Below are 21,544 nucleotides of genomic sequence, written 5' to 3' on the forward strand. Positions count from 1 at the left end.
AAAATTACTGATTGGCTTAGAATTCAGGTCCAGCCGAAACGGCTGAGCCAGTCTTGCTTCCGTAGGCGTGTGATATGGCTGAGTTTTTGGAAACTTGGACTAAAAGGGTACGAAGAGTATTAAAATGTACTATACTTTGTATTGGACAAACGACATGAGCTAGAAATCTGAAATTTGAAATTAGGGTCATAAAGGGAGTGCAGGATAAGTGTATCAAATGGTTTTTTGAAATTCGAACTTGAAGGTTATGAAAAGTCCTAAAATGATATTAAACTACTAAAATCGTACCATTTGGTATTATGGGAACCGATAGAGCTTAAAACTTGAAATTTGAAATTTGGTATGAGAGTCAAGGTTGGAAAGTAAGTTCGATAAATGGAGGTGGTTTTGGAAACGTTTACTAAGTGTGCGAACTGAACTAAATGGTACTAACTTTGGAACCGATTGGTTAAGGGTGAACCGAAGGGTGAAGAAATTAAAATCTGAAATTTGATATTAGGGTCGGTGTTCATGTGTGGACTGGACATATGGAGGTTGTTTCGGAAATGTGTACAATATATGTACGAAAAGTACTGAATGGTACTATTTGGGACAGTTTGGTTTAGAGTGAATGGAAATTTTATATTGGGGTCCCTGCAGGTAGTAGGTTTGTGATAAAGTGGTGGTTTTCGAAATGTGTACTACAAAGTGCTCGAAAAGTACCAAAAAGTACTATATTTGGTACAATTTGGAATTGAGTGAAATAATAGTGTTTGAAATCTGAAGTTTGGTATAAGGTTCGCTGTTGTATGTTGACATATGGAGGTAGTTTCGGAAATGTATACAATATATGTACGAAAAGTACTGAATGGTACTATTTGGAACAGTTTGGTTTAGGGTGAACGGATCAAGTTGGAGTTTCGAAATTTTGTATTAGTGGCAGGTTTGTGATAAAGAGATGGTTTTAAAAATGTGCACTACAAAGTGCAGGAAAAGTACTAAATAGTACCATATTTGGTACAATTTGGTATTGGATGAACAGATAGAAACTAAAATCTGAAATTTGATATTAGGGTCCGTGTTCATGTGTGGACTGGACATATGGAGGTTGTTCCGTGTGTATGTGTACAATATATGTACGAAAAGTGCTGAATGGTACTATTTGGAACAGTTTGGTTTAGAGTGAACGGATGAAGCAGGAATTTGGAAAATATATATTGGGTCCCTGCTGGTAGTAGGTTTGTGATAAAGTGGTGGTTTTCGAAATGTGTACTACAAAGAGCACGAAAAGTACAAAAAAGTACTATATTTGGTACAATTTGGTATTGAGTGAAATAATAGAGTTTGAAATCTGAAATCTGGTATAAAGGTCGCTGTTGTATGTTGACATATGGGGGTGGTTTCGGAAATAAGTACAATATATGTACAGAAAGTACTGAATGGTACTATTTAAAATAGTTTGATTTAAGATGAACGAATGAAGCTGGAGTTTTGAAATTTTGTATTGGGTCCCTGCTGGTAGTAGGTTTGTGATAAAGAAATAGTTTTGGAAATTTGTACTACAAGTGAACGAAAAGTACTTAAAAGTACCATATTTGGTGCAATTTGCTATTGAGCGAAGAGATAGAGCTTGAAATCTAAAATTTGGCATATGAAGGTAGATTCGGAAATATGTACTATAATTGTACGAAAAGTAATGAAAGGTACTATTTGGATCAATTTGGTTAAGGATGAATGGATGAAGTTGAAATTTTGTATTGGAGTACCTGTTGGTGGTGGGTTTGTGATAAAAAAAAGCTTTGAAAATTTGAAATTGGTTTTGAAAATGTGTACTATAAATGGACCAAAAGTACTAAATAGTACAATATTTTTCGTACAATTTGGTATTGTGTGAACAAATGGAGCTTGCTGTTTAAGCTTTAGTATTAAAGAAGCTGTTAATGTGTATCCTGGACATATGGAGGTGGTTTCGAAAAGTACTAAATAGTACTAAAATTGGTATTGGGTGAAGGGATAGGGACAAAATTCTGAAATCTAATATTTTGTTAACTGATGACATCTGCGTTTGACATTTGGCGGCGGTTGGGAAATGCGTCCTATATTTGTAAGAAAAGTACCAAATGGTACTAAATTTGGTATTTGATGAAAGTATAGGACTGAAATCGCGAAGCTTGGTCTCTGTTGGTATCTGGGATTAAAATATGAAGATGGTCTTGGAAATGTTTTTTATATTTGTACGAAAGGTACTAAATAGTACAAAATTAGGAATTTGGGGAGGAATAGAGCTGAAATTTGATATAGTTGTCACTGTTGGTGTCTGTTGTTAAAATATGGAGCTGGATTTAAAAATGTGTGCTATAATTGTTCGAAAAGTACTAAAAGGTACTAAATTGGGTGTTAGGTGAAGGGATAGGGCTGGAATCCTAAAATTTGATATTGAGGCCTCTGTTGGTATCTGGATTTGAAATACCAACCATTGAGGTGGTTTTAGAAACTCGTCCTATATTTGTACGAAAAGTACTAAATGGTATAAAATTTGGTATTGAGTGAAGAAATAGAGCTTAAATCATGAATTTTGGTATGGATGTCACTGTTGGTGTCTGTGGTTGAGAGAAGGTTCTGGTTTTGGATATATTTACAATAATTGTATAGATATAATTGTATTGATATAGTATCCTGAGTTTCAGAGAATTATTAAAATGTTATATTTTTACTTTTCAAAACCCTGTTTTCAATATTCTTTTTAAAAATTAATTTTTCTTTAAAAAAATCACGATTTTGGATTATTTAAAATTATTTTTTAAAATTTGTCAGCGTTACAATCCAAGCCACCTACTGGAGGGTGAGTAATAATGCATTGGTGATTAAAGAAAAAAGTTTCCACTATCATTATTTGAGATTCTGCAAAACAAAATTCCAACATCATTTCAAAACCGGTTTCTTGTAAGAAACAAAAAAGAAATACGGAAAATCGATATTAGAAAAACCCGTTCCTCCAATGCGGACATACGGCGGTTAAATGGAAAATTAGCACGCAAAGGTGTTGATTGCCAACAGCATAACTACATGCATATTTAAATGGAAAACAATTAACTTGGTTTTCCTCATTTGAAAAAAAAATGAAGTTATCAAACGGCAACCGGTTAGACTTTCTGGATGATCCAATTTAATCGAATGGCCACGAGTTTTGCAATTATTTGTGGTTAATAAGCACCTTATGCTGTATGAGCAGAAAAGTGCAGCCACGTGGCCGATAATTCTAGAGATCTATTATCTGCTTAGACTGACGTCTACACATTGCCCGCTTTTCAAGCAGGTAGCAGTTATTTTCTTCAGAAGCTCATTAAAACTTAAACATGGTTATTATTGAACAGCGATTTTCACCCTCATGACCTGTGACAATGGGCATCTGTTGAAACCCCCTCCACCTTTTTCTCCTCTGGTTATAGCCAATTAGCCCACCAACCGATCAATCAGCCACCGCACATGTGTAGTTATTTGAAATTCTAATGTCTTCTAAATAGTCAAACAAATACCTCGCATGGCCTGATTAAATTCCAATAAATTCCGTTCGTCATAAAAAAAGGTTATTATGAGATAATTTAAAGAATTTGTGCAAACAGAAAAAATTGAGATGACAAAAGTCGATATAAAATTGGAAGAGTAGTCGCAATAATCAGTTCACCTGGAACTGGTTCTTCCTGTCAAGATAACCATTAACATCTCTTCCAGCTAATTATTCAATTGAAAAATCTCAAGGACAACATCTGGTACTTTTATGTGGGTTGGGATTCTGAAAAGTGGATCCACATTAACTTTTTTGACAAAGAGCTATGCAAAACGAAAGAATTCATATGACATCAAAAATTCTCTGATAAAGCCCATTAAAGCAATAATCGCTGTATATGATCGCTGTATATGAAATTATTTTTGATAGTATCCATATCCACATTTCTGACGTATGGATACCCCCAGCCTATGTCAGTTTTTTAAACATATTTTGACTGATTTTTCGAAATGTTGACCCTTTATGAAGGAGATACGGAAGTAGTCGACCAATATTGTCTCCTTCGCGTCCGGCCTAACTCTGATATAAATACTACGAAGTGTCAGGTCTGAATTATATCGACTACCTCTTCCGTTCTTTATGAGGTATGTGTTTTTTTTTTTCTTTTGGAAATTGTTCAACATCTGGGGGAAGGTACCAGAAAGGGCCGACCGACATATCACATATGTACATTGGATCTATGTTTGATGGAAATATTGCGTTAGACGAAGTTTGGAGTAAATCGATGACTTGCATTGCATGTTATGGGACTTAATACTCAAAATGTTGACCCCAGAAGGGTCAGAAGGAGTGTGCCCATAAATCACATATTAATATCAGAAGGAGTGGTCCGATCTATACCATCTTCATAGCAAACCTAGAGTTGGTAGAATTATTGGGATACGAAAAATTTAAAGACAATAAGAATCTTCTGTCACATTTAATAAGAGAATAGCAAGTACCCGAAAACTCCATCACAAAAATTTTAGATTCGTTCCAACACTTCGTGTTAGGTCTTTTTAGTATTCAAAATTAACAATTTGTTCAGTTAGACAATTTTTTTAATCAAAACTTCATACCTGGTACTAAATTTTCAGACTTTCATGGTTTCATGTATTATCGAGTTTTTCCTTTTTCAAAAAGAATAATAGAAAAATGTTTACCTTTTACACCAAAAAGTCTTCAAAATCTTTTATTTAGAATTTTACCGAGAAGGATATTATTAAAACCACTGCACAATGGACCCACATCCCACTTATATGCCCAAATCTTTTTCAGAATTTCAGCTCTATCCCTTCACGCAATACCAAATTTAGTACAAATATAGTTCACATATCCAAAAACATCTCCTTTTCTCAACGACAGACATCAAATTTCAGGATTTCCGCTCTATTCCTTCATCCAATACTAAATTTAGTACTATTTAGTACGTTTCGTATAGTTATAGAACACACTTCCAAAACCAATTCCATATATCAATTCCAGATACCAACAGAGATCTCAATATTAAATTTATGGATTCTAGGTCTAGTCCTTCACCTAATACCCAACTTAGTACCATTTAGTATTTTTCGAACAAATATAGGATGCATCTCCAATCTCAAACACAGACACGATCAGTGATCTAAATATCAAATTTCAGGATTTCAGCTCTACTTTTCCACCCAATTCCAAATTTAGTACCATTTAGTACAATTATTGGACGCATGTACAAAACCAGCATCTTCTTTCAACGACAGGTACCCTCAGTGATATCCATACCAAATTTTTAGGATTTCCGCTCTATTCCTTCACCCAATACCAAATGTATTACTATTTTGTACTTTTCGTACAATAATAGTATTCATATCCAAAACCACCTCCATATAGAAATCCCATATATCAAGAGAGACCTCAATATCAAATTTTAGTACTCCAGGTTTATTCCTTAACAAAATACCCAATTTAGTACAACATAGATGCCAACAAAATCCTCGATATAAAAATTTCAGGATTTCCGCACTATTCCTTCAAAGAAATACCAAATTTAGTTCTATTTTGTGCTTTTCGTACATTAATTGTACACTTTTCACACAACGGCCTTTATTTACAATCCAAGATATCAAGAGAGACTTCAGTATCAAATTTCAAGACTTCTGCTTTATCATTTTACCCAATACCTAATTTAGTACCACTTAGTACTTTTGTCAATTCCAGACACTAACAGAGTCCTCGATATCAAATTTGAGTATACCAGCCCTATTACTTCACTTAATGCCAAATTTAGTACCATTTAGTACATTTCGTGCAAAAATATACACACATTTCCAAAACTACCGTCATATCTTAATTACAGATACCAAAAAAAAAAACCAATATCAAATTTGAGGATTTCAGCCCTATCTTTGCCCACAATATCAAATATAGTACCATTAAGTACTTTTCGTACAGTTTTATTACACATTTACACAACCAACTCCCTATGCCAAGGCTACACGTGAATAGCGATCCTAATACCAAATTTCAAATCTAAAACACTATCTGTTCACCCAATACCAAATTGTACCAAATATAGTACTATTTAGTACTTTCCGTGCATTTGTAGTACACATTTTCAAATCCTCATTTATATCAAAAGTTTGAACCAAGAGGGACCCCAATGTCAAATTTTAAAATTCCAGCTTCATCGGTTCACTCTGAACCAAACTGTTCCAAATTTAGTACCATTTAGTACAGTTCGCACATTTAGTACACTATTCCAAAATCACCTTCATGTATCAAACTTAATTTCCAACCCTCATTTTCATACAAAATTTCAAGTTTTTAGCACTATCCGTTTAATTGATACCAAATGGTACCATTATAGAAGTTTAGTAGCATTTTAGAACTTTTCGTAACTTTTACTTTCGAATTTGCAAAAATTCGCTAATGCATCTAACCTGCACTCCATCAGTGGCTCTCATTACAAATTTCAGAATTCTACCTCATTCCGTTTGCCCAATACAAAGTATTTAATTTTTAGTACATTTTAGTACTTCTCGCAGCCTTTTAGAACGAATTTCCAAAACCCCGCCTTTTCACATGCCTACCCCCCCAAGACTGACACCTGTACAAAATTTCAAGATTTTAGCTTCAGCCGTCTTGCTTGGGCTTCGGTTCTCATTCAGTCAGTTTTTTTGCTACTCTTTTAAAGACATCTGATAATTTTTGAAAAATGTTCAGTTGATATTAGGTACCAGATAGGGCGAAGCGATTTTCATTCCCAAATTTATGCCAATAATTATCAATAAAAATTTTAATCTTTTGTGGGAGGTACAACAAGGAGTGGACCGATATCGTCCATCTGCGATACCGATTTTAGTTCGATAATAATATAACGATTTACCAAGTGGGAACCAACTCGAATACTCCCATCCATAATTATTGCCCGAACCAGCCAGCCCTACAGACAGACGGACACCTCTAGATCTACTCAAAATGTCCTGAAACGAATTTTTGAGGCACGTTTTGGCCGTATCAAATAATATCAAATGTAGCCCTATGGCTGAGGGTATTAGAAGATGGTGGCACCTTAGGTCTTTTAAAAAAATATTTAAAAACTCTGGCACCAAAAAATACTTTTAAAACTTAACGATTATTGGTATGTTAGTCCATGAAAAGCTACAATGATATACCTGTAGATCAACTCAAAATATCCTGAAAAGGATTTGGACCAAGGAGGCCTAGAGTCTAACATCGTTATTTCGTTGAGGCATATTTTTCGACCAATGTTTACAAACAACACTTCTGGGCAAGGGCATTTTGATTCTAAAAATATAATATCGGGAGAAATTTGTATTATCTAATACGATTTGTTCGATTCAGATGGAAAAATCAGCAACTCATGTAAATGGCTAATTAATTAGCATTAATTTTATTGTCGTCGCAATTGGCTATAACTTCCCGATAAATGTTATGATCTAAATAGTCAGGTCTGGGGCTAGAAATCATTAATTATCGGTGAAAACATTTAATTGTGATTTATTGCCACTAATGAGGAGATTATAAAAATAATGTTGTTGTTGCAATATGGCATTCGAATGCACTTGATATCTACATATTGTATTACGAGGAGGAAGAAAAAGCTTATAACTTAAAGAAAACTAATTACAATATATTGCATTACAATTTATTTAAAAAAACGCAGGATTATGTCGTTGAGATAATATTTTTGAAAAATCCAGAATTATGTCCTTAAAAACCCCACGTTTATAGTTCCGTTGCTCCTTAAAATAATAATAAACACCTTTGAGGCATCGATAATATTTAAAAAAAGGGGGAAAACGTAACGACAATTAACTACCCTACTTTGCATCACCATTTATTTGGGATTATTTAGGATTATATCCTTAAGAAAATATTTTTGAAAAATTCAGGATTATGTCCCTTAAAAAAAAAATTTTTATAGCAATGTTGGTCCTTAAAAAATATTTTAAAAATTTTTTCGAAAAAAGCTTTTGAAAAAACTTTTTCAAAAAATCACTCGAAAATATTCTTCAAAAACCCACGGCACTTTAAAAAGTATTCTCTCGAAATCCACTGTAAAAGCCCTGATGGTTCCTACAAAAACTTTTTTTAAAGTCCACGTTCATATCACTTTTTGTCCTTGAAATATATTAAAAAATAAGTGTCTCTTTTGGTCCTTGGAAAATGTTTTTAAATTCCATGTTTGAGGTCCTAAAGATCCTTGAAAAAATATTAAGTATCCGTCGATGTTCGATGATTTAATATATTTTGACATCTGTTATGGTTATTAAAATTGTTGACCTTCTATGGCGTAGGTTTCGAAGGAATATGCCAATATTGACCATTTCGTATCGGACCTAAATAAATATACGTGAGGTACCAGATATATTCTACTTCATCTAATACAGATAAAAATATAGACATGGGCAAATCATTAGTTCCATATTTATCTCAGGTTTCAGGTTGAGAGAAATATTTAGACATAGCAAGTTGTAAAGACTTTTGACATTTTTCGCAAGTCATTGAAAATTGTGACCCTTTGTGGGTGAGGTATAAGAAGAGGTTGACAGATGTATATCATCTTCACAACGGATCCTGTGTTAGCAAAAATGTTTGTATGTGTGAAATATGAAGAGGGTTGGATGCTTATTTCGCTTTCTTTGAGCGTTTTGTTTTTCAAAATCTTGAACCCTATGTGGGGAAGGTACCAGAAGGAATAGACGGATCTCCAACATCTTTATAACATATATTGTGTTGAATAATGAGATGTACCAAGTCTGAATGGAATCGGATGTCAATTTCGAGTTTTATTAGCTTCATGAATATTCAAAACTTTGACCCTTTTGTGGGGGAAGTACCAGAAGGAATTGTCCGATCTCTAACATCCTAACAACAGATCTGGTGTTGATGGAAATATTGAGATGTGCCAAGTCTGAATGAAATCGAATGTAAATTTCGCGTTTTATGAGCTTCGCGGGAGGTACTAGAAGGAGTGGACCGATGTATTCCATCTTCACAGCAGATTTTGTATCAGTAGATATAATGAGATGTGTTAAATATGAAGAGAACCGGATGCTTATTTCGGATTTTATGATAGTTTTGGTTATTCAAAACTTTGACCCTATGTGGGCGATGTACCAGAAGCAATCGTCCGATCTCTACAATCTTTATAACAGATCTTTTGTCGATGGAAGTATTGCGTTGTCTCAAGTCTGAATGGAATCGGATGTATTTTATGAACTTTATGGATATTCAAAATATTGACCCTTTGGTGGCAAGGTACCAGAGCGAGTGGACCGATATATCCCATCTTCACAGTAGATCTTGTAGTAGTAGAAATAATGGGATGTGTGAAATATGAAGAGAACCGGATGCTTATTTCGGATATTATAATCGATTTTGGTTATTCAAAACTTTGACTTTGTGGGGGAAGTACCAGAAGCAATGGTCCGATCCCTACCATTTTTATAACAGATCTTTTGTTGATGGAAATAATGAGATGTCCCAAGTCTGAACGGAATCGGATGTTTTTTATGAACTTTATGGATATTCAAAATATTGACCCTTTGGTGGCAAGGTACCAGAGCGAGTGGACCGATATATCCCATCTTCACAGTAGATCTTGTAGTAGTAGAAATAATGGGATGTGTGAAATATGAAGAGAACCGGATGCTTATTTCGGATTTTTAACTGTTTTGGTTATTCCAAACTCTGACCCTTTTTGGGGGAGGTACCGGAAGGAATGGTCTGATCTCTTAATAAAAGATCTTGTGTGGATGGAAATATGAGATGTGACAAGTCTTAATGGAATCGGATGGTAATTTCGCGATTTATAAACTTAATGGGTATTCAAAAATACGGCCTTTTGTGGGGGAGGTACCAGAAGGAGTGGGCCGATGTATTCCATCTTCACAGCAGATCTTGTATCAGTAGATATAATGAGATGTGTGAAATATGAAGATAACCGAATGCTTTTTTCGGATTTTATAATCGTTTTGGTTATTCAAAACTCTGACTCTTTGTGGGGGAGGTACTTGATGGAGTGGACCGACATTGTCCATTTTCGCAACTGATGCAAATATTAAGATTTGCAAAGTTGGAGTTAACTCGGATTATCCTTTTTCTTTCTGTGCAAAAAATATATTTTTTGAAAATTTCAACCTTTTGTGGCGGAGGTACCAGAAGGAGTGGACCGATATATTCCATCTTAACACCAGACCTTGGGTTGACAATCGAACACTTACATTACATTCTATAAAATTTATAATTATTCCAAACCCCTGGTGGGGGAGGTACTGGTTGGAATGGACCGATATTGTCCATTTTTTGCACCTGCTCTAGTACTGATGAAAATATTAGGATTAGCCAAGTTCGGATTATCCTTTCTCTTTCTGTGCAAGAAGTTATTTTTTTTGAAAATTTCGACATTTTGTGGGGGAGATACCAGAAGGAATGGACTGATATTACCCATCTCCGAACTCGATCTGAGTTTGATAATAATATTACGATGTACCAAGTTAGAATCAAATCGGATACTCCCTTCGACAGTACTTGTGCGTACCAGCCAGCCAGACAGACACACGGACATGGCTAGATCGACTCCAAATATCCTGAAACGGACATAATCCATAAGTCTAAAACCATATCAAATAATATCTACCCTCTGTAGCTGTGTAGCTGAGGGTATAAAAATATGAGTTAATACCTCTTTTGGTCCTTGGAAAAATTGTTTCTAAAATCCACGTTTGAGGCCATGACGATTCTTGAGAAAATATTTCTAAAAAATTTACATATGAGGCACATGAAAAATCTAAAGCCTCACTTCAAAAAGTATTTTCAAAAACGTCGCCCGAAAATATCCTTAAAAAATCGGAGGCATTTTAAAAAGTCCAAAAAAAATATTTTTCAAGGACAGAAATCGCGATTTTTTTAAGAAAAAAATTTTTAAGGACTAAAGTTGAGTATTTTTTAAAAATAGTGTTTTGAGGACTAAAATCTTGATTTTTTTGCAAAACATTTTTGTCAAGGATCAAAATCTTTGAGTTTTGTTGGCAATTGAAGAAATGTTTTTTTAAAGAAATCCAATCCTAAAATTCCCCCAAAAAATATCAAATATCCAGGCTCTTTTAGTACTTGAAAAATATTTCCAGGAAAAGAAAGAAATTTGTTTACAAAATATTTTAATAAGTCCACTTTTATTGGCGCTATTAAACCTTGAATAATTTTTATTTCAGCTTTTCCCCTCCAAGTCCAATATTTTACATTTTTTTCCACTTTTACGCATAAATTATTTGATCACGCAGTCAATTGTACAATCTTGCTGATCCAAGCATCTTTCTTTCTTTCGCTTCTAATCTATATTCAAATTGTTGACTTCCTTAAAATCGTAATTACGTCTCTAATGAATAATGAAAACAATAATAATGCGACGGGTAACGTAAATAAGATAATTAAAAAAAATATATAAATGAGAAAAGAAGTACTAGCCCCGTGTGGGACTTTAAGTGACCCTCTTAACTGGTTCACGTTGCGCCCGCTGACTTGTTTTGTTTATGGAGACACAAATGCTAATTGACCACTTAATAGAGGCTAAGTGTGTCTGACATTAATGGATTGTTTTCAATATTGCAAATCAATCCAGAGTGTCCCTTGACGTTAAGGTTCATTTATTTATGTGAAGAAGGGAATTCTTAGAATTTTTAAAACAGGAGGAAAAAAGTAGAAAAATAATGGGTTAAGGTTCAAAATAGAAAAAAAAAAATCTATTTATAAATGTTGATAAAAACAAGTAAAAAAGCTGTAAGTTTGGCCGGGCCGATCTTTGAATACCCTCCACCATTTGGAATGATGTTTGGTAATTTTCAAAAAAAATATAACCCTTAAAAATTCTGTTAAAAATCTTAAAAATACCGAATGTAGCTGTTATATTAGGGTGTATGCGATGACGTGGACCTGCATAGGCAAATTTTTTCATAACCCTTACAATATTCAAATGCGAAACTTGGTAAAAAATTCGGTGAATAATGTCGCTAAAATCATCAAAATTCCGAATATAGGGAGGTACCGTAATATGGGGGGCTATACGAAGACGTGGACCAGCACAGACAATTTTCTGCCATAGGCTGCAGTGTCCGTTACGAACTTCGAATACCAAATTTGAAACAATTCCGGTGAATGATGTCGCTAAAATCATCAAAATATAGAATATCGGGAGGTGCCGTTAGAAGGGGCTATATGAAGACGTGGACCAGCACAGATAATTTTCTGTCATAGGCTGCAGCATCCGTTACGAACTTCAAATACCAAATTTGAAACATTTCCGGTGAATAAAGCCGTTAAAAATAATAAAAATACCGAATATCGGGGGGTACCGTTATATTGGGGCTATACGAAGACGTAAACCGGCACAGACAATTTTCTGTCATAGGCTGAAGTACCCATTACGAACTTCAAATACCAAATTTGAAATATTTCTGGTGAATAATGTAGCTAAAATCATCAAAATACCGAATATTGGAGGGTACCGTTATATGGGGGGCTATACGAAGACGTGGACCAGCAATGACAATTTTCTGCCATAGGCTGAAGTACCCATTACGAACTTCAAATACCAAATTTGAAATATTTCTGGTGAATAATGTAGCTAAAATCATCAAAATACCGGATATCGGGAGGTACCGTTATATGAGGGCTATACGAAGACGTAGGCCTGCACAGATAATTTTCTGCCATAGGCTGCAGTGTCCGTTACGAACTTCAAATATCCAATTTGAAACAATTCCGGTGAATAATGTCGCTAGAATCAGCAAAAATACGAAAATAGGGAGGTATTATTATATGAGGGAAATACGAAGACGTAAACCTGCATAGACAATTTTCTGCCATAGGCTGAAGTACCCATTACGAACTTCAAATACCAAATTTGAAATATTTCTGGTGAATAATGTAGCTAAAATCATCAAAATACCGAATATTGGAGGGTACCGTTATATGGGGGGCTATACGAAGACGTGGACCAGCAATGACAATTTTCTGCCATAGGCTGAAGTACCCATTACGAACTTCGAATACCAAATTTGAAATATTTCCGATGAATAATGTCGCTATAATTATCAAAATACCAAATATCGGGAGGTACCCTTATATGGGGGCTATAAGAAGACGTGGACCTGCACAGACAAGTTTCTGTCATAGGCTGTAGTATCCATTACGAACTTCAAATACCAACTGTGAAACAATTCCGGTGAATAATGCCGCTAAAATCATCAAAATACCGAATATGGGGGGGGGGGGACCGTTGTATAGGGGTTATACGAAGACGTGGACCTGCACAGACAATTTTCTGTCATAGGCTGTAGTACCCATTACGAACTTCAAATACCAAATTTGAAACAATTCCGGTGAATAATGTCGCTAAAATCATCAATGTACCGAATATCGGGAGGTACCATTATATGGATGCTATACCAAAACTTGCACCTACTTGGCTCATTTTCAATACCAAAAGTCCTGCAGACATAATACATATTTGAGTAAAATGTTATCAACCTACTTCATTTCGTTCGGAAGCAAGAGTGATTTTCACCGACGGACGGACATCGCTAAATCGACATAGAATTTTATGCTGATCAAGAATAAATACTCTGTGGGGTCTAAAATGTATATTTCGAGGAATTATATCGTTCTTTGTTTGGTTGATAACTCCTATAAATTATAATTCTTTTTAATCTAATCTTAGGTTTGTTTCAATTCAAAATTTCATTTTTTTTTTTCAATTTCAATTTCTTTTCATTATAAAAGTAAGGATTAAGTTCGTTTTCTAATTGATAGTGAAAAGCCGGCGTTATGTGACCAATCGATCGGTCGATCTCTTTAAATTTGTGTTTATTTTTAATTTGACAGCTACCTTTTGAATGAATGTCAAGTTCATTGTTTGTTTGATTACGAATGCAAAAATATCACCAGGGGAAGAAGTGTGCGGAATCAGAGTAGCAAATATTAAGTTAATCAAAATATTGGGGAAATTAGAAGCAAGGATTTAAAAATTTCAAGGACTAATCTTATAATTTTTATACCCCCCACCATAGTATTGAGGGTATATTAAGGTTGTCATTCCGTTTGTAACACCTCGAAATATACATTTTAGAACCCACAAAGTATTTATATTCTTGATCAGCAAAAAATTCTATGTCGGTTTAGCGATCTCCCTCCGTCAGTCCGTTTGTGGAAATCGCTCTAGCTTCCGAACGAAATGAAGTAGGTTGATAATTTTAGCGACATTATTCACCGGAATTGTCTCAAATTTGATATTTGAAGTTCATAATAAATACTACAGCATATGACAGAAAATTGTCAGTGCAGGTCCATGTCGTAGTATAGCCCTCACATAACAGTACCTCCCGATATTCGGTATTTTGATGATTTTAGCATATGGGAGCTATTTATTATCACGAAAAGCGGCCTGTACTTTTCTTCCAAAAATACATGGACAGGCGGGCGGAGGAACATGTACAAAACGACTCAGAATGTGATTTTATGGAACTATGGATCTATTTTATTTTCCTGTTACAAACACACCTGTATCCCAGTGTGGCGTGGGATATAGAAAACAGAGACCAAAAAATGTGGATTTCTGAAAATATATTTTCAACGACCAAACGTGGATATAAAAAAAAAAATATTTTGGCCCATCAGCCAAAAAAAAAAAACTTGGGGTTTTAAACGATTTTTTTTTTAAGGACCAAAATCGTAGAATTTCTCCAAGGGCCAAAACAAGAATTTTTTGAAAATATTGTGACCAAGATCTTGGAGTTTTAAAAATATTTTTAAGGAGCAGAATCGTGAATTTTTAAAAATATTTTTTAAGGAACAAAATCGTGTTTTTTAAGAAAATTTTTTAAGGACCAAAATCTGAATTTTTAGAAATATTTTTTTAAGGACTAAAATCGTTGATTTTTAAAATTATTTTTTAAAGATCGTTGATTTTTCAAAATATTTTTTAGGGACTAAAATCGTGTTTTTTTAAGAAGATGTTTTAAGGACAAACAAATCCTCAAACGCCAATAACATGGATATTAAAAAATATAATTTTTAAAAAATCTAAGTTTTTCTCCAAACATGATTGTTTTTTTTTTTAAGGACAAATAGATCTTTTACCTTTTTTTTGTATTTCTAAGGACTTTCAGGACTATAACTGGGATTTTTTAACAAAAAAATTATAGTTCAACAGACCTATAAAAGGGTATTTATTTTTTTCAAAGACCAACAGACATTTTTTTATTTTTTACATTTTTTTCAAGGACCTTTAGGACTACAAAAGGGGATTTTTTATTATAGAAAAAAGAATTTAAATAATTTTTTTAAGGATCAAAATCGTGCATTTTACAAGATATTTTAAGGACCAAAGTTGTGGCTTTTAATAACATTTTCTAAGAACCAATTTTTTTAAACATTTTTAAGGACCAACTAAGCCTCAGACGCAAAGAACGTGGATATATAAAAATACGTTTTTAAAAAATCTATATTTTTCTCCAAACACCAAGGACTAACATCAAATTACATGGATTATTGGTATTGTTTTTTAGGACCAGTAGAACTTTTAACGTGATTTTTTATATTTCTAGGGACTTTCAAGACAATAACTAGGATTTTACACACAAAAAGAAAAAATAAATAAATAAATAAGTTCCAACAGAAATTTAATTTTTTTCAAAGACCAACAGACATTTTCATATTTTTTTTAAATATTTCTCCAAGGACCAAAAGACCAAAAAAAATGTTTGTAATAATTTTTTTAAGGACGAAAGTCGTAGATTTTTAAAAATATTTTTAGTGCAAAAAACCTGGATTTAGAAAAAAAAAATTAATTAAATTTTTTTTTTAATCCAATTTTTTCCTCCAAATACCAATTTAGAGGATTGGTTCTTTAGGACCAATAGACCTTTTAATGTGATTTTTTATATATCTAAGGACCTTCAGGAGTATAACGTGGATATTAAAAAAAATTAAGGTTTAACAGACTTATTAAAAGGGATTTAATTTTTTCAAAGACCAACAGACCTTTTTTTAAATATATATATTTTAATACTTCTTCAAGGACTATTAGGGCGACAAAAGGACCAAAAGGCCAATATTCTTTTTTAAATATTTTTTCAATTCAATTATTCAAGACGGATTTTTATATTTATATCACTTGACAGGGGTTTTAGACCCTTGGTCCCTTTGGACCAAATCCGTTTCAGGACCAATTATCCAGTATCCGATTATCCAGTTTTCGATTTGATCCATACTTGGCCAATGGTAATACTGGCTTTAGAATCATCCAATTTCGTACTAACTTTGCAAATCCTAATATTTTTGTAATTTTTGTCAGGTGCGAAAATGAACCATCAAGTACCTCCCCCACAAAGGGTCAGCATTTTAAATAATTATGTCTCTTATAAAGTGCGACAAAAACATTCGATTCTCCTCAGATTTCACACAAACCAATGTTTCTACTAGCACAAGATCTGATATGAAGATGGTAGATATCGATCTATTCTTTCTGGCACCTCTCCCAAAAAATTCGTCAAATTTTGGAATAACAAAACGCTCATGAAATGCAACATAAACATTCAATTCTTTTCAAATTTCATAGATGCCAATATTTTTATTATTTATACTAGCTCTGTTGTGAAGACGATAGGTATCAATTCTTGTAACTTCCCCAGAAGGGGTAAAAACTTGGAATAACCAATCCTTAGACGTCATAAAATGAGGTATAGTTATCTGAGTCTCCTCAAATTTTACATATCCTGATATTTTTTTCAATATTTTTTTTTTCAATTTTATTCAATATTTTTTCTGGTATGAAGATAGATATCGAGCCACACCTTCTGGTACTTCCCCCACGAAGGGTTGCAATTTTCAATATTTATATCTCTCATTTCACTTTATTTTTATTAATCTCATTTTTACTTCATTCTCGTACCTCCCCCAACAAAGGGTTGAAATTTTGAGAATTGATTTTTCGCATAAAATTAAATATACATGATCGATTCTTCTTAAATTTTACAAATCCCAATATTTTTATCTGTCGGTACCATTTACTTCGTTTTAACTATTTTCCAAGAACTTAAGAAATGTCCATGGAAATCCCTCTCGTTTTTTTATACTTCTGGTCCAGTTCAATTTTATATTCTTCCGTGAAATAATTTACGTCATTTTCATTTGTCCATAACTGTTACAATTAATTTAATAAATAACAAATATTACTCGCAATGTTGTAATATACCATTTAATTTAACATTTTTAAATAACAACTTTATTAAATAATAATAGCTGACTGCTTTTGTTTATTTTTTTCCGTTGCTGTTGATCATAAATCGTATTCGGTGAATTTTTTCTTGGTTGGACTCGAACTCCAACCATAATTGCTTCTTATTTGTTAATAAAAAAAAAGCTCCCAAAGCCAACAACAATAACAGCAACATCACCGACAATTATTATAGCGTTAATAAAACAAATGATGATGGCGGCCCATTTACACCTTATAATTCTAATTGGAGGAGATTAACCACCTCGGGCAACTTCACACAGATGGAGAGAGAGGGTGAAAAAATAAATCGACATTTGTTAACCCTTCGTTTAAATTTAATTGTTTGTGTCAACGACAGGCGTTTATAGACGAGAGATTTTTTTTTTCAAAAAAATATTAAATCCTCTTTAAGGGGAACTACGCCACGACAGTAGCAACAACACTTTATGCGATTATTGGAATATAAAATCGGAATCAATCCATGTACATAGAGTGCAATGATACGGCTTAAAATGTTAGGCGGGAAGTATCGAACCAGTAACTTTAGATTATGTAGTTGGACGTGCTTACTCTGAGCCACCTTTACACATTACTTGGTAAGACAAAAGGAAGACATTTTCGAGTTTTTAAATTTTTAATAAAAAAAGTTGTTGTTTTTAGCTCAATGGTAAGGCAGAACGTATGTTGCAGCTATTTTTTTTTTTGTTTACTGGTAATGCATAGGGTATGTAATTGTCATTGATAGTCAGAATTTTCTTATATACAACCATAGAATTTTAAATTCGGGTGGTTTCCAATTTTATGCGAATAATTGAAAATCAAAAATTAAACCTTTTGTGGGGCAGTTCCCAGAAGAGGTTGACCGATAAATTCCGTGTTCACGTCCCTCTGATTGAGAGACTTTTTTATACCCTACACCATATTTGCATATTTAGTAGAGCTTCATATAACAAATAAAAGTTTTTATCCGGAATTTGCGAGAATTTAATGATATTAACTATGATTATAGACATAATTTAAAGTCCAAAGTAACCAGTATATGAGAGGAATATCCTCCTCTGAATCGATAAAAATTTCGACCGATTATCTTCAATAGGGTTCGTCCTTAGGCCAAACGAATGATTTGTAAAAAATCTATCTCGTTTTCTTTTGCCTGTTACAAACAAATGCACAAAGACATAATAACCTGACCACCCTGTGGTGTAGGATATAAAAAGTCACAAGTTATGAGAGATATAAGTATTGTATAATTGTGAACCTTTGTGGGTGAGGTTCCAGAAGGCATGGTCCGATATATTCCATCTTCACACGAGATCTTTTGCTGGTAAAAATATTAGGATGTGTGAAATTTGAAGAACATCAAATGCTTATTTCGCATTTAATGACCTTCATTCTTATTCAAAATTTTGACCCCTAGTGGAGGTACGAGTAGGAATAGACCGATACATTCCATCTTCATAACAGATCTTCTGTTAATAGAAGTAATGAGGTGTGTGAAATTTGAAGAGAATCAAAGACCTTTTTCGCATTTTATGAGAGTCATCTTTATTCTAAATTTTGACCCCTTTGTGGGGAAGGTACCAGAAGGAGTGGTCCATTATATTCTCTCTTCACACCGGATTTTGTGTTGACGGAAATATTAAGATGTGTGAAATTGGAAGGTTATCGAATTCTTATTTCGTATTTTATGAGAGTCATAATTATTCAAAAATTTGACCCGTTATGGGGGAGGTACCTGAAAGAGTGAACCACGATGTGTCATCTTCACACCAGATTTCGTATTGACAGAAAAATTGAGTTATGCCGATTTTCAAAGAAATCGGATGTTTATTTCGGATTTTATGAGAGTTATTATTATTCAAAATTTGGACCCCTTTGTGGGGGGGGGGGGGTACCAGAAGCAGTGAACCGATATATTTCATCTTCACACCAGATCTTGTGGTGATAGAAATATTGGGATATGCCGAGTTTGAAAGGAATCAGGTGTTTATTTCAGATTTTGTGAGAGTCATAATTATTCAAAATTTTGACCCTTTTGTGAGGGAGGTACTAGAAGGAGTGGACCGATATCTACCATCCTCACACCAGATCTTGTCTTGATATAAATATTGGGATATGCCGAGTTTGAAAGGAATCAGATGTTTATTTCGGATTTTATGAGAGTCATAATTATTCAAAATTTTGACCCCTTTGTGGGGGAGGTACTACAAGGAGTGGACCGATACCTACCATCCTCACACCAGATCTTGTGGTGATATAAATATTGGGATATGCCGAGTTTAAAAGGAATCGGATGTTTATTTCGGATTTTATGAGAGTCGTAATTATTCAAAATTTTGACCCCTTTGTGGGGGAGGTACCAGAAGGAGTGGCCCGATACATTTCATCTTCATACTAGATCTAGCGCTTATAGAAATATTGGTATATGTGAAATTACAAGAGAATCGGTTGCTTATTTTGTATTCTACGAGGGTTAGGGATATTCAAAATTATTCAAAATTATGGGAGAGGTACCAAAAAAAGTTGTCCGATCTTTATACAATAACTAGAGTTGGTAAAAATATTGCGATGTATCAAGTTTGAAAAGAATCAGATGATCATTTTGCATTCTATGAGGGTTATGGGTTTTCAAAATGTTGACCCCATGTGGGGGAGGTACCAGAAGGAATGGTCCTATCTACCCCATCTTTACACAAGATCTGGAGTTGGTATAAATATTGCGATGTACCAAGTTTGAAAAGAATCGGATGGCCATTTTGCCTTATATGAGGGTTATGGGTTTTCAAAATTCTGACCCCTTGTGGGGGAGGTACCAGAAGGAGTGTTCCGATCCATCCCAAATTCGTAAATGATATGAAGGTGATTCAAGTATTGGGATGTGCCGAGTTTGAAAAGAATCGGGCTGCCATTTTACATTTTATGTGGGTTAATGGATATTCAAAATTTTTACCCTTGTTAGAGAGGTACTAGAAGGAGTGGTCCGATCCATCCATCTTCATACAAATCTTAGAGTTGATAAAAATATTGGGATATGCGATATATGAAGATAATCGGACTCTTTATTGAAAATTTTTTATGCGCTGTTATTATTCAAAATTTTGACCCCTTGTGGGGAAGGTACTAGAAGGAGTGGAAGGATTTTGTTCACTTTTACAACTTACCTAGCTTTGATACACAGATTAGAATTTCCACACTTTGCAAAAACAAATGGGTGATCCTTTCTTGTTCTATAAGCTAAATTATTTTCTTTGAAAATTTTGACCTTCTGTGGGCGAGGTACCAGAAATAGTAGACCGATATTGCCCATCCCCGAACTCGATCTAAGTTTGACAAAAATATTACGATATATAAAGTTTGGTTTAAATCTTCAAGAGTTATCGTGTCCCCTTCAATAGTTATCGTGTCCACCAGCAAGACAGATAGACGAACGGAAACCCCTAGATCAACTCCAAATTTCCCGAAACGGATTTGGTCCAAAGAGACCTAGGGTCTAAAACCGTTATTTCGATGAGGTATGTTTAACATTTAAATGATAGCTATATGGCTTCGGGTATTATATTGGTAATACAGAAGGTATGCAGTTGTCATTACGAGCAGTGCTGAAAGGGGCATAACTTCCTACAAAATGTTTGCTGGGTTAATATGTTAAGTGTGGTGGTGAAATTGAATCCATTATTTGGTAATGAGTTTTTTTTTTTGCCCATATGATGGCAGATTTCAAAATGACAGTTAAACGCAATTCAATCTGATATGTATGCAAAATAATTTTGATTTGATTTGATCATAAATTTATTTTGAAACGAAAATCGAAATCAATTAAAAAAGACATTTATTTTGGCTTTTCGAAAACAAAACTTGATTCTATTTTTAAAACAACAAATTAAAACTTATCGAATCGAAATCGGTCGAATGCAAACAAGAAATTTACGTCACCAAAAAAAGTAGCCAAACCACTGTTTCAAAATATTTTGGAATATTTTGTTTGTTTTGTTGTTAAACATTTTAATATTGACTATTGACCCCAACTTGACCCTCCCCCACCAACAAAATACATCAAAGTAGATTTTTAATGGTACTCCAAGTAGTCAAAATAAAGATTCGAATATGTTTGTGTGAATGTAATTTTAATACCAAAAAAAAAATTAAAAAAACAATCTGACTTCTAGGGGCCGCATAGAACAAACCGATGTCAGCCCCAATTTAATCTCCCATAAAGACGACTGACTAATTACTACTGT

The 21,544-nt window shown here is 33.8% G+C and overlaps 1 protein-coding gene across 1 annotated transcript in view; it reads left to right on the top strand.

Annotated features, from left to right (window-relative positions):
* The window catches only part of LOC101898949 (probable nuclear hormone receptor HR38), a 209,554-nt gene that overhangs the window by 91,937 nt on the left and 96,073 nt on the right, over positions 1-21,544 (top strand). The window lies entirely within an intron of this gene.

This window comes from Musca domestica, unplaced genomic scaffold, assembly GCF_030504385.1.
Source record: "Musca domestica strain aabys unplaced genomic scaffold, Musca_domestica.polishedcontigs.V.1.1 3, whole genome shotgun sequence".
NCBI classification, from domain to species: domain Eukaryota; kingdom Metazoa; phylum Arthropoda; class Insecta; order Diptera; family Muscidae; genus Musca; species Musca domestica.